The sequence below is a fragment of the Macaca nemestrina genome, chromosome 10 (assembly GCF_043159975.1).
Source record: "Macaca nemestrina isolate mMacNem1 chromosome 10, mMacNem.hap1, whole genome shotgun sequence".
NCBI lineage: Eukaryota > Metazoa > Chordata > Mammalia > Primates > Cercopithecidae > Macaca > Macaca nemestrina.
The window spans coordinates 90553022-90567748 of record NC_092134.1 but is presented as its reverse complement, the minus strand read 5'-3'; the positions used below and the strand labels follow the sequence as shown (position 1 = coordinate 90567748).

Here is a 14727-nt window from a genome sequence, read left to right as displayed (position 1 = left end):
TTCCATAAATATTTATTGAGCACCTATCATATGTAGTTATTATGTTAAGGTACTGGTTCTATCTACTGTGGTGAAATAATTTGACACCATTTCTGACCTAATATAAATCCTAATGGAGAGGTAAAGATTTTAAAAGGTTACAAATATATGACCCCATAATTGTAACTTGTGACAAGACTTATGAATGGGGAAAAAGGGTGCTATGAGTGAAAAAAATGCAAGTTCTAATTTAAATCAGAGGGCCAAATAATTTTCCTCTGAAAAAGTAACATTTAAGATATAAAGGTGAGTCAGAATCATTGAAAAATCAGGTAAAGGTGTCGGGGTAGGATGAATAAAGGGAGTGAGTGGGGTGTTAATTAATGAAGAACATGAAATGAGATTACAGATTGAGATTATTTTGTACAATGCAAAGGATATAGAGTATACACTAAGTGCTTATATTAAAAGTTAACTCAGAATATAATTTTCGATGATACTGACCCACAAAGCACAGGGGGTGCTGGGAACAGTTAACAGGCAAGGAGTGAGATCACAGAGTCTTTCATATAAAAATGAACTTTTCCCGGCGTGCTGCGGAGGAACGGCTGTTGGTCTCTGCTGGGTGCAGGTCCTCGGCTGGTCGGGGCTCCGGTGTTCTGCTTCTCCCCGCTGAGCTGCTGCCTGGTGAAGAGGAAGCCATGGCGCTCCGAGTCACCAGGAACTCGAAAATCAATGCTGAAAATAAGGCGAAGATCAGCATGGCAGGCGCAAAGCGCGTTCCTACGGCCCCTGCTGCAACCTCCAAGCCCGGATTGAGGCCAAGAACAGCTCTTGGGGACATTGGTAACAAAGTCAGTGAACAACTGCAGGCCAAAATGCCTATGAAGAAGGAAGTAAAACCTTCAGCTACTGGAAAAGTTATTGATAAAAAACTACCAAAACCTCTTGAAAAAGTACCTATGCTGGTGCCAGTGCCAGTGTCTGAGCCAGTGCCACAGCCAGAACCTGAGCCAGAACCTGAGCCTGTTAAAGAAGAAAAACTTTCGCCTGAGCCTATTTTGGTTGATACTCCCTCTCCGAGCCCAATGGAAACATCTGGATGTGCCCCTGCAGAAGAAGACCTGTGTCAGGCTTTCTCTGATGTAATTCTTGCAGTAAATGATGTGGATGCAGAAGATGGAGCCGATCCAAACCTTTGTAGTGAATATGTGAAAGATATTTATGCTTATCTGAGACAACTTGAGGAAGAGCAAGCAGTCAGACCAAAATACCTACTGGGTCGGGAAGTCACTGGAAACATGAGAGCCATTCTAATTGACTGGCTAGTACAGGTTCAAATGAAATTCAGGTTGTTGCAGGAGACCATGTACATGACTGTCTCCATTATTGATCGGTTCATGCAGAATAATTGTGTGCCCAAGAAGATGCTGCAGCTGGTTGGTGTCACTGCCATGTTAATTGCAAGCAAATATGAAGAAATGTACCCTCCAGAAATTGGTGACTTTGCTTTTGTGACTGACAATACTTACACTAAGCACCAAATCAGACAGATGGAAATGAAGATTCTAAGAGCTTTAAACTTTGGTCTGGGTCGGCCTCTACCTTTGCACTTCCTTCGGAGAGCATCTAAGATTGGAGAGGTTGATGTTGAGCAACATACTTTGGCCAAATACCTGATGGAACTAACTATGTTGGACTATGATATGGTGCACTTTCCTCCTTCTCAAATTGCAGCAGGAGCTTTTTGCTTAGCACTGAAAATTCTGGATAATGGTGAATGGACACCAACTCTACAGCATTACCTGTCATATACTGAAGAATCTCTTCTTCTGGTTATGCAGCACCTGGCTAAGAATATAGTCATAGTAAATCAAGGACTTACAAAGCACATGACTGTCAAGAACAAGTATGCCACGTCGAAGCATGCTAAGATCAGCACTCTACCACAGCTGAATTCTGCACTAGTTCAAGATTTAGCCAAGGCTGTGGCAAAGGTGTAACTTGTAAACTTGAGTTGGAGTATATATTTACAAATAAAATTGGCACCATGTGCCATTTGTACATATTACTGTTGCATTTCCTTTTAATAAAGCTTATGGCCCCTTTTACTTTTTTATAGCTTAACTAATTTGAATGTGGTTACTTGCTACTGTAGGGTAGCGGAAAAGTTGTCTTAAAAGGTATGGTGGGGAATATTTTTAAAAACTGCTTTTGGTTTACCTGGGGATCCAATCGATGTATATGTTTATATACTTGGTTCTTGTTTTATGTACCTGGCTTTTACTTTATTAATACGAATTACTGAAGGTGATGGAGGTATTTGAAAATTTTACTTCCATAGGACATACTACATGTAAGCCAAGTCATCATGGAGAATCTGCTACGTAGTTCTATTTTAAAGTAAAAGTCTACCACCAAATCCCTAGTCACCCTGTTAGAATTCTGTTTCTTCTGGTGATTGCTGCCATAATTCTAAGTTATTTACTTTTACCACTATTTAAGTTATCAACTTTAGCTAGTATCTTCAAACTTTCACTTTGAAAAATGAGAACTTTATATTCTAAGCCCAGTTTTCATTTTGGTTTTGTGTTTTGTTTAATAAAACAATACTCAAATACAAAAAAAAAAAAAAAATGAACTTTTATGCTTAGTTTACTAAGTTGAGCTTTTAAAATTATGAAAAAAATTAAAATTATATTAATAGGCCCTACAGTTATATATTGAAATGATCATATGGATTTTCTTCTTTTACTTATTTGTATGACAAACTGTGTAAACAAGTTTTCTAATATTCAACTATCCTTTCCTTCCAAAAATAAATCTTAGTTGACTATGATATGTGTTTTAAATATGTTTATATTTAATTGTCTTATAACCTCTTAGGAATTTTGTAAATACATTAATACATTTTAAGAGGTTTTTGGGGGTTTTTTGCTTGTTTTATTTGGTGTGATTGTCAGATATGTTATTACCAAAGTTATGCTAACTTGATAAAACCAACTAGAATTTTTTCATTAAAAAACATTTGGAAACAGCATCACCCTTATAAAAAATTTTCAAATAGCATTCCATAAAACCATTTGAGCTTTGGGATTTTGGTGGCATGGATTTCTTTGACAATTTTGTCAATTATTTCTGGTTATGCCCATTAAGGTTTTGTGCTTATTTTGAGTCACTTCTGGTAATTCATGTTATCCTAGTTTAGGTTACCATCAGTTTTCCACTGGATTGTTTACAATGGATTTCTAACTGGTCTCACTTAATTCCAAGTCAATTTTTTTCCTTGTACTGTCAGCATGATCTCTCCAAATTTTTAATTCTAATCAACTTCTCTGAAAACCCTTCAACAACTTTGCATTAGTCTCAAGATAAAGTACAAAACTCCTTACACAACATATGAGCCATGAGTGTCGTTATCATTCCTAAAACTACATTACTTACCTTTCTGTCATTTTATTTCAATGCCCAGAATGTTAGATTCACTCTTCCCCTGCATCTGCCTCCATTATTTCCTGTAACTAAAATTTCCTTGTTCCTGTTTCCTAAACTCTGGATAACTCTCCTTGTTCTTCAGCTGTCTGCTCAGATGTAATTTTCTCCTGGAAGCTTGTCCTAACTCCAAATATGTGTGCTACGGAGACACGTACCTATGGGAGGACTGTGAGAAACTATTCAGTCCCCTCTTCACTTGTCTGTCTCACTCAAAGGGCTATATGCAAATAGAGAGACCATGCATTTCTTTATTTGTTTTTATATTCAGTAAGTACTCATTAAGTATTTACTTATTATGGAATAAAATGACAGGTGCGAGTAATTTCTAAGTACACTGTAATTTTTAACAACTCACATTTATTTAGCCTTTCCAAAGTATTCAAAACTTTCCCATTTACATATCATCAGTCTATATAATATTTAATTTAATCACATAATTACAAAACCAAGTACAACTGGCATAAAGACATTTAGGAATGAAAACCCTGGCTCTTTAGGAATATAGCTGAACCCATGAGAACAGAAATAGTACTAGCCACAGGCACAGCGATGGGCAGCATTTGTTCATTTGTAAGTTGATTGAGTGGTGTTTCTACTACAGTAGAGTTTCTATTAGATACATAAACAGTTCACAATGGAGAACTGGTTGTGGAAATTTATTTGTCAGTTTAATGATTTGAATCTTAAAACATTTTGTTATGCAAAATAAGAAATGGTTAAGACTGCAAGACTTGGCAAAAGTCCTCATTCACATGGAAAGTAACCTAATACTACCTTATTATAGCCTGGGTTTTAGGTCCATGGAGCTGGGAACTATGTAGTATACCAAAGGGAGGAGAAGAAATCATATGAGGAGGACTTTTCCTTTTCTTGATATTAATAAGGCTCAGAAAATTCCACAATATACCAAAAAAGATTTTGTGAACCTAATTGATCCTGCGAGTTTCTCCTATCTCCTGGTTAATCTTGACCTTGGGTGTTCCAAAATGTTCTATTTAGAAACATTATTTAGAAGGTTCTGATTTTTATAACTGATTTCTTTTTCCCACCATTTGTTTCTTTACTTACTGGCAAACCACCACATAACCATTCTACTGATACATGTCAAATAAACAAATTTGTATACTTATACTATGGTATATATTTTCTGTTTGAAAAAATATTTGGTCTACACATTTTGGGACTAATCTTTGGAATTTATTTATTCCACGATTACTAGTAGGGGTCATGCATATTTTATTTGGAGGGTTGAGAACTCAAGTCATCTGCCAAAGTGTTGGGGAAAACCTGCCAAAGTGATGGAGGAATTTACAATATCCCGCAATACTTTTTTAAAAAAATCCGTCTGTCTCTTCATTATTAACTTATTAGAAAACCCTAGTCAGTGTCTCCTTCTGAAACATTGCTCCAAGATAATGTATCTCCCACTAAATGTCTGCTGAAAAAATTAATGTTGTTATGCAGATATCTACCAAGGAACTCCCCTTTGCTGGCCAGTTTTAGGATCTGACTTGGAAATCTTTTTCCAGTTGGGCTCTCAGGAGTTAGGAGTTAGAATATTGAGTTAGTTTGTTGTGGATATTGAACTAGACAGTTACCTAGAGCTAGAGTTGGGGTTCAGGCCAATGATAGCCACATTTATGGAAAAGCCAAAGCTCAAGAGCCTTTTCAAGAAGACAGGTTAGGAACAAGGCAGCCATGCAGAGATAAGCAGAGATGGGATGTGATTGCCTCATAACTTTTGGATTAACTGAAAACCCAGTATATTGCCAGCGCTTTATTTCCTTGAGATTCCCTAATCTTTTCAATAAACTTGCCAGTTTGTATAGTTTATGGGGGTGTCAGTTTCTTGCAACCAAATGATTCCTGGCTCATTCTTTGGACCATATTGAGAATTTGAAAACAAATAAGTAAAGTTTCAGATGGAAAAAATGTGACTCATTGAAGAGACAGAGTGAAGGGCAAGAAAAACATCACCCTCTCCAACTCCACCCCTGCTTTTGATATTTTTTTCTTATAAATTATAGGTCCCAAGCGCCATACTAGGAAAATATCAATGTAGGAAGTCTGCTTTTGATGCTCTCCTTCTCGACTTTCATCCATTGCCTAATTAATAGAGGTGCTACCTTCTTTTTTTTTTGGTACCTAGGGATTCATGCTCTCATCTTTCTCCTCTTATAATCAATTTTAGAAAAACATCTGATAAATTTGTTTTTGCAAAGAGAAAAATAATTTTAAAGCTGTTTCTTACTCTCTTTCATTATCTATGTATATATGTCAGAAAATTTTCATTTTAGCAGTGTTCAAAACGTTAAGACACAAAATGAATCTCAAATTCAGAAACTTTAGCTGGTGCAAAGATGTGGTATTTTGGAGGCTAGGCCACCTGAACATGTTTGAAATCACACTGCAGAGATGGTTGTCTTCTCTGTTTCCATGTTAAGGCTTGCTCTGATTTGAGGTATGTCTGTGACAGTGTGTGGAATGTGAATATTTAAGAAGAGACCACCCTGCATGTTTGGATTAGTGTCTGTATCTATTTTAACAAGTATGGTGCCTGGGAATTCAGTTATTATTAGTTCAACTCCAGTTTGGGGTTCTGCATACATTTCAAGGGTAAAGGGCAAAGTACTTGTAGTCTTTTCTCTATGCTTCGTAAGACTCTTTGAAATATAATATTTTCTCTTAAGTGGACATGTCTTCAAATTGTGCCAGCTACTTGACAGATAGCTTGCATATGCTTATGTATAAGTACATTCATAACATACAACTATTCAAAAATGCCAGAATTGTTTTCTGAAAATTCAATTTTGCATAGTTCTGGTAATTAACTCACTGTCAAACTCTGCATAAATTTGAATTGCTTCAGCCTGCAATTTCCAAGCTTCTTAAAAGCTTGAATGGAGATCAAACAAAAAGTCTCAACCTCACTAATGCAAATGACAATGTAAGACCAACTCCAAATTTTTTCTATCATGTAATCAATAAAATCTTATGAATTTGTAAACAGCCCTGTCAAATCTGTAGTCATATATATCCCCAGACTTGAGGTGGCCTGCAAGGTCACAGAAAAAGAGTTTGAAGAAATTTGGTTTTCTGTTAAACTCATCCAGACTCAACTGGTGTGCTTAGATTCATTTATCTTAAGGTATCATGTCACAATTTCCTGCTACTGAATAATCATGCTATAGAACATTTGTTAGAACCTTTATTCTGGAGTAGCATGCACAGTAGAGGCACAGAAACTCAGGTGGGATAATTAGAGACATGGACTCTATTTCAAGCCAGATTCTTGACTCATAATAGAGGCATGTATTTTATTCCTAAATCCTCCCATTCAAAAAACAAGATGATATGTTAGCATTGCCCAGAATTCTCCAAGGAATGACAATGCTGGGTGATCTGGTGAGTGGAGATTTTAATCCCACATCAGAGATCTTGTCTTTGTTTCTACCATTATGATTGAATTATTTTCTAACAAGAAGTCATTAGTCTATTCATCCCACTAATTATTTTTGAGTTTGTATTAGGTGCCAGGCTCTGTGCTTGGAAGAAAAAGTTCAGAGATGAATAAGTTACAGTTTAAAGAGCTTATGGTTGTCATAACCACAGTTATAGGAATATGCGTGGGTATTATGAAAACCCCAAGGAGTAACACCTAACCTATTTTAGTGGGGATGGGAGGCATGGAGTGGAAGAGGAGGGGAAGGGAAGATGAATTGAGGAGGTCATGATGCTTGGGTTAAATTTTCAATAATAACTAGGAGGTAGCCAGACCTAGATGATAGCTTGAGCAAAGGAATTCATAAAAATGTACATTGGTGCCAGAGAACAAGCTTCTGGTGTGCTGGAGTAAAGAGTGAGGCAAGAGCATTGAAGGATTGATGAAAATGAAGAGGGAAGCAAGCACCTGGTCATGGAGGACCACAGGTGCCATCAAGTCCTATATGATTCCTAATTGCTGTGGTTTTGAATGTACTCTCCAGAACTCATGTTGATGCTTAGTCCCCAGTGTGGCAGTATTGGGTGGGGAGGCCTTTAAGAGGTGATTGGATCATGAGGGGTCTGCCCTTCTAACTAGGTCAATTCATTTATGGATTAATGGCTTATCATGGGAGGGGAAATCATGGCTTTATAAGAAGAGAGGTCTGAGATACCATATTAGCTTGTGTGCCCCCTTGCCATGTGATGCCTGCCACTACCTAAGGATACTACAGAGAGTCCCCATGAGCAGGAAGACTCCCACCAGATGTGCCCCCGGGATCATGAAATTTCCAGTCTCCATAACTGCAAGAAAAAAAATTCATTTTCTTTATAAATTTCCCAGTTTCAGATATTCTACTATAAGTAACAGAAAACAAACAAAGATACTAATCTAAGCATATTTCACCAGATTATAGAGAGAGCAATGTTTCTTAATTGTCTTTCTAGCACCCAAGCATAGCACAGGCCTACCATTGAATAAATGCTTACTGAAGATTTCCTGGTCTTCTTCTCGACTTCTAGTTCTTTTTATTTTATTGTTGTTGTTTTAAACAAAGAGACAGTTTTCTTTTATAGATATCACAGGTCAATTAATCAGGTAAAATTGGCTGAAAATTTTGAAAATATAAAATAATTTCAAGCATAACTATTCATGGTGTTTCATGTCTTACAGAACAAAAAATATTTAGGCAACACAAATTGATTAATAAAAGGTAACCACCTGCACTTGATTGAGTGGTATGCTAAATCCTGTGCTATAACTTGGCAATGTATATTATGTAATCCATGTAACCATCTCATTAAATGAATTTTGTCATCTTTATTTTATAGATGGAAAAGTGTCAAAGATGTGAAATAACTTGCCCATGTTTAGTTATTATACACAGAGGCGGAGTTTGAACTTTGTTCTGTGGGCCTCAAACACCTAGCATTCCAAATAGCACTTCCAGAACTGGGTACACAAATAAACTGGGAAGAACCTCCAGTTAAATTAGTGCAAGAGGTGCACAGGTAGACTATTTCCCCCCACTCCATTTGGTGATACTTGAATTTTGATTAACTAGTTTCAGGAAATATTTCACCAGAAACTTTACTGATACCATGTTTTATATGGCTTTAATAGATCAAGACCTTCTGACTTGGGGTTTCTCAGGGGAAAATTTTAATAAATCACTACAAAATCCTTTAGAAATACCTTTTTGATGGAAGTGTCTTTAACTTGAGTTGAGAGAGGGAACCTTGTCTCTTCTTCTGTAGCTTTTAGAAGGCTTCTGTTCTTTTTGTGGTTAGACATGTTCTTGGCATTTTTTCCTTCCAGAGAGACTTCTGAATAGCAGCATTCAGGTTGTCAGAACTTCCTCCCTGCCTGGGACTGCAATGTGAGAGATTATAGTGTACAGTTTGCTACTGGGCTTGAATGACTATAGCATTACATCCAATGTCTATTCTAAACAGAAATGAATCAAAGAATAAATGGAAGATATCTCATCAAGACAGGAAAATAATGGTAGCCAAATGAGATTTATATTTGGAGAAAAAGCATGGAGGGCAATCATAATCACATTTTGGGTTATTTATCATTTCTAAGTCTTATTTTTGCTGAAAAAGATTTTAAAAATCACTCTAATCTCTTTGCATATGGCTCAGCATAGATCCAATTTTGAACCTTTCTTCCACTAAAGTGTTTGAGTAAAGGGTTGTAAATAAAAATAAAAATTTATTTGGTAACCTGCCAGTTAAAAATGTTCTTTCTCTTTAATGATTTTCCCAGTATGTTAGCTAAAGAATGATTTACTCCCATTTGCCCACCCTTAAGTTTTCCTACCTTTCCAGAAGTAATTCTTGTCCCTTTGTCTATTTTTTCACTTGGACATTCTTGGCATTCCTTTGCAGAGAAACACAGACCCAAGTTTCAGAGCCTCAACAGGAGACCCACACTTCCCATAAGACTAGTGGCAGGGTGAAGGGCATGTGCATCTTTTAGTCTTCTCACGAGTATCCATCTTTTGTTTTTTCCCCAATATTCAGGTTTGGGTCTCTAGTTTCAAGCCCAAGACGGCACAGAGTCTGACAGGCTCCTACCTTCTTGAAGCATTAGTATTCCTTCTTCTATCTGTCTTCCTTCTTCGAAAGTTCAGAAATGACTAGAAATTAAGTCAATTCTGTTGCCAGCTCCCTCCTGCTTTCTTTCTTCCTTTATCCTCTCTTCCTCCAGAATGTCCCCACTCTGACAACCTTCTGAGATTTTTGATCTTTCGCTCCCCATCGACATCATCTGATGCCACTTGGCCAGTAATCTCACTTTCTCAAGTTCAAGGGAAGTTCATCTGTAAAATAGTTAAACTACATTATTGATAACTGATAATCATATATTAAAATCACTTACTCTTCCTAAAGTAGTAAATGTATGAAATTGTGACAGTTTTACACAGGTGACAGGATCTTTTAAGAAAGAGTCATTCGGCACTGTGAACATTTATGTACTTGATTCAGGTGATGGTCTTCTCTGGAACACGGTGGGCGTAGTCCTGCCAATCAAACACCTGACCTGTAAATTACTTCCTTCAGTTTCTCCTTTAAGACTAAAAGGTACTCATTACTTTCTTCATGTTTCTATATTGGATTTTTGTTCCTCTTTTTTTTTTTTAAGCTAGAAATTATCAAATCAACTCTGAAGAATCTATTATCACATGTCATCTATTAATGCCCCTAAAATGTTTTTTTTTGCACAAAAGATGAAACATTTCAAGCAAAAGTATGACCCCAAAGTAACCATGGAGAAATATGCTGTCCATACATTAAGGAAGGAGTGAGGAATACTGTTTGAAGTCTGGCATTTTATCTTATAATGTATAAGATCTTAGCATTAGCTCTTGCACCAAGTGGCTCTTGTTCAACATGTGTATTTATATTGGCATCTCTTTAGAATTTTTTTGTAAACACTGCCAACTCATCATAACTTTGCTTTTAACGTCTTCTAAAAGAGGTAAGCAACATAATAATATTGCTTATGATACATATAAAAACACTTTCTTGTAAGTGCTAAGAGTCTTAGATTTACAAAAAATCTTATAAACTTAAGAACATGGACTATATACAAAATAAAAGATAAAAATTGTACTAGACATTCAAATACTTACAGTATTTTCCCTATCTTGTAAAAAGATACACTTTTTAGTGTTGTTAGAATGCCTTAAGAATCATGGCCTCTTGGGTTTAAATTTATTTAAAAAACTACAGTTTCCATTTTCTGTTTATTTTGTCCTGGGTATGTCATTGGAAAGGATAGATTAGAACTTAATGACAATGGGAATCCAAAAAGCTGATTCAAACAATTTTAGGGTTTCAATAGCAGTTTCAAGTGATACCACAGTTTGTGTATGAAATCATTCAGGGCACCGAAACTAAGAAACTAATTTATGCATCAGAGCATCAATTTACTATGCACCTAATAAGGATCAGACCCAAGATTAACCACATTAAAACAGAGTATCTGGCATCCACACAACAATCCTAGAACATAGCGATGTTTGCTCTGATTTTATAGATGGAGAAGCAGGTAGAGAGGTAAAACAACTGGCTTATGGTTACAGAGTCCTCAGATTTCAAAGCGGGGATTTGAGACTTAGTCTGCTGGCTCCCAAATTAATGTTCTTGCCACTACCCCAGGCTGCTTCCTTATAATTAGGAAAGTTGTGCTCCTGAACAAGTGTTTGGTTTTTCCAAAGATGGGATCTGCTTTGCGATTTGTCCATGCTGATATCAGTAGCCCTAGTTCATTCATTTTTTTTCTCTAAGTTTAGTAGCTATAGCTAAGTTATTCTTCAAAGTCATTGTGCCAAATTATACTCTGAATACCAATGTATAAGCATCTCCTTTTTTCCATACTCTTGCTGTGGCAACACACTACTAGTTGCCTATCCAATACCCATTTTTCATTCTTTTCTTAGAAGCTTGACTTTCTTTCCCCCCAGTAGTAACATGTACAACTTCAAAAAATATATTTCCCAATCTCTTTTGGTAACTACATGTAGCTATGTGACACAGTTCTTGCCAAGAAGATACAATCAGAATCTGTTGGAGATTTACAAAAACTTTTTCATCTCTCATATAGGTCTTGGCCCTTCCTTTGCTGCTTTCTTCATTTTAGACTATCCTGAGTGCAGACATGAAGTTAGAGATAGAACAGCGATTTTGAATCCATGGGATATCAGTTTGAGGGTGAAAGACCCACAATATGAAAGATGTAACAGAACATAAAAGGATCCAGGGATGCAGATGGAGCTGCTTCATTGGCTAAGGACAGCCAATCTCTGTAATTCTGCTTAATGAGATGAGGAAACTCTTATTCAATAGAAATCATTGTATGCAAACATTTATTAAGAAAACAATTACCACTCTGACTATTTCTCTTACTTCCTTGGCAGGTTATTGGTGTTTTTTAAAACACGATTTTTATACTTCATCCAGCATCTTGGGTGTTTTATGCTTGAAGATGTCAGAGTGTCTAGTCACCATTTTGCCAAAAAATGAAGCCTCTTTAACTTTGAACTTTAATGAAATCAACACTTTGCATGTTAGTTTGAAAAAAAATAATGTTCATAGTAATTCAGATAGTGGCTTGTTTTAAAAGCTTTTTCCCTCCTTTCATATTGATTGATCTTCTACCTTCCAATTCTATTTCGTGGGAATATGATACTAAAATTTTCTGTGATTTCCTTAATAAAACAAGCCAGGAGGAGATTTCTGGAGTGACAGAATAAGGGGCTCTTGTGATGCTCTCTCCAGTGAAACAACTGTAACTGGTGATAATAATTTAAAAACCAACCATTAAAAGTCTCTGGAAATCGTCCTAAGGACTTACAGTAAATGGGGAAACACTGACTTAGGAAAAGCTGTTAAATCCCAGTTAGAGGAGTAAGGTTCTGTGCCATTTGAACCATCACCCATTCTTTTCCACCCCAACCCCAGGACAGTGCGATGGAAGTTCTACTCTGGGTTTCTGCAACCAAGGTGTGACTCTGTTCCCTCTGCTCCTAGTCTGGGCTTACATTTTCTCTCAATGCATAAAGAGCCACCAGTGTGTCTCATCATCCCCTGTTCTGTGTTGCAGAAACTCTCTCCAGGCAACCACTGAGGTCTGGGAATCTTTAACTAACTCTCATTTATAAGATGAGGAATTCTATGAGTTTGTTCACAGAGCAGAGTTTCCACACCGGGAAAGGAAAGCCAAGAAGACCAAGGGGCTACTGCCCTACCCAGTACCCTACTTAGAGATCAGGGATGTTACTCTGAGACAAGCTGCCATTATATAGGTCCTGCACAGGAAGAGAAGCAGACTGTAAGCACAGAGAGATCCATAGCTCACGTCATGGTGACTGGCTTTATTTGCAACAGTGTTTGGGGAAGTTCAAGCCTAAGGATGCCGTGAATTTAAAAAAAAATAAAAAAGAGAGAGAAGATTTTGGTGGTAAGCAATTAAGGAAAGGCACGTAGCTCCATGACAACAAGTGAAATGGTAGGTTAGCTAGAAGTTTAACAGAGAATCAGGGAAAGAGAGCCTAGAAGAGTCCTCCTGGGGTCTTACCAAGCTGTGAAGATTGGCCTCAAAGACCATCTTTATAAAAGAGATGATATTCCTTGGCTCAGACTGTGAAGTAATTTATGCCCCTGAACATTATCAAAAAAGAACAACCAGTTAGCAATTATGAAAGTTCAATAGCTAGAAAATTATAACAGTACAGAAAGACCACTTAGAAGCTTTACATGGACAAGGAAAGAGAAAGTCAAAGAGATTCCAGCTAAAACCACTGTAATCCCTCAGCATGTAGGATGTAGAGTGACTGTGCACATGCCCAGGACTGTGCCATCCGAGGAACAAAATCAGAGGCTGACGACTGAAGTGAAAACAGAATTAGCTAAAATAGTTCAGCAAGCTCATTAAGCAACTAAACCAGCAAACAATTAGAATAAGTTCAAAGTTGGTGGGAGAAAGATCAGTATCGAGTTTTTATGCTGAGTTTTCAATGAAAAATGGTGAGGCATACAAAGAAACAGGGAAGCATGACTCATACACAAGAAGAAAAACAGGCAACAGAGACTACATTTGAAAGGGCCCAAATATTGGACTTAACTAAACTCCGGAGCAGCTATTACAAATATGTTCAAGGAATTTAAGCAAACCATGCTTAAAGAATTAAAGGAAGATATAATTACACTGCCTCATCAAACAGAGACTATCAATAAATAGGTAGAAATTATTTTTTAAAGAGGTAAATGGAAGTTTAGGGGGTTAAAAGTGTAATAACCAAAATAAAAACTTACTAGGGAGGTTAAATTCAAACTTCCAGTTGACAGAAGAAATTATCAATGAACTTGAAGACAGATCAATAGAGTGTATGCAATCTGAAGAAGAGAGAAGAGTGAAAAGACATAAAACAGCCTCAGAGAAATGTGGAATACCATCAAGTGTAGTTGAATGAAGTATAGTTGAATCATCATCATCCAAATGATGATGAATACAAAGAGATCCACATTCAGATACATCATAGTTAAAAGGTTGAAAGACAAAGAGAAAAATCCTAAAAACAGCAAGAGAAAAATGACACACCACATTAGCAATAAGACAAATAGCTGATTCATCATCAGAACCAATGGATGCCAGAAGGCAGTGGGATGACATATTCAAAGGGCTAAAAGAAAAATATTATAAACCAAAAATCCTATCTTAAGAAACATCCTTTCAAAAATGAAGTCAAAGACATTTCCATATACAAAGAAACTGAGGTAATTCTTGGTTATCCAAACCTACTTTACAAGGTATGCAAAAGGAAGTTCTTCAGGCTGAAGGCAAGTGACATCAGAGAGTAATTCTGTCTGATGTCTGTCATTCTGTCAATTCAAAGCTTGAATTTAACCTCTCTAGTAAGTTTTTATTTTGGTTATTATAATTTTAATCCACATTTAAAAAAGCGTTGGGAAAGGTAATTATGTAGGTAACTGTAAAGACACTATAATTAGACTTTTTTCTCCCTTATTCTCTGAATAGATTTAAAAAGTTGTATCAATATGTTTGTAACTATTTTGTTGAATCTACAGTATATATACATATAACATATTTGCAATAACAGCACAAAGTTGTATTAGAGTAAGAAAATGACAACAGAGAGTAACTCAAATCCACAGGAAGAAACGAAGAAAACCAGAAATGGAAATAAGAAGTTTAATATAACAAACTCTATAAATATATAGTTGCTCCCCTTTCTTCTT

General features: G+C 36.5%; 1 pseudogene; it reads left to right on the top strand.

Moving 5' to 3' along the window:
• The first annotated feature begins 565 nt into the window (after positions 1-565).
• On the top strand, positions 566-2090 carry LOC139356793 (G2/mitotic-specific cyclin-B1 pseudogene; annotated as a pseudogene).
• Positions 2091-14727: the final 12637 nt, after the last annotated feature.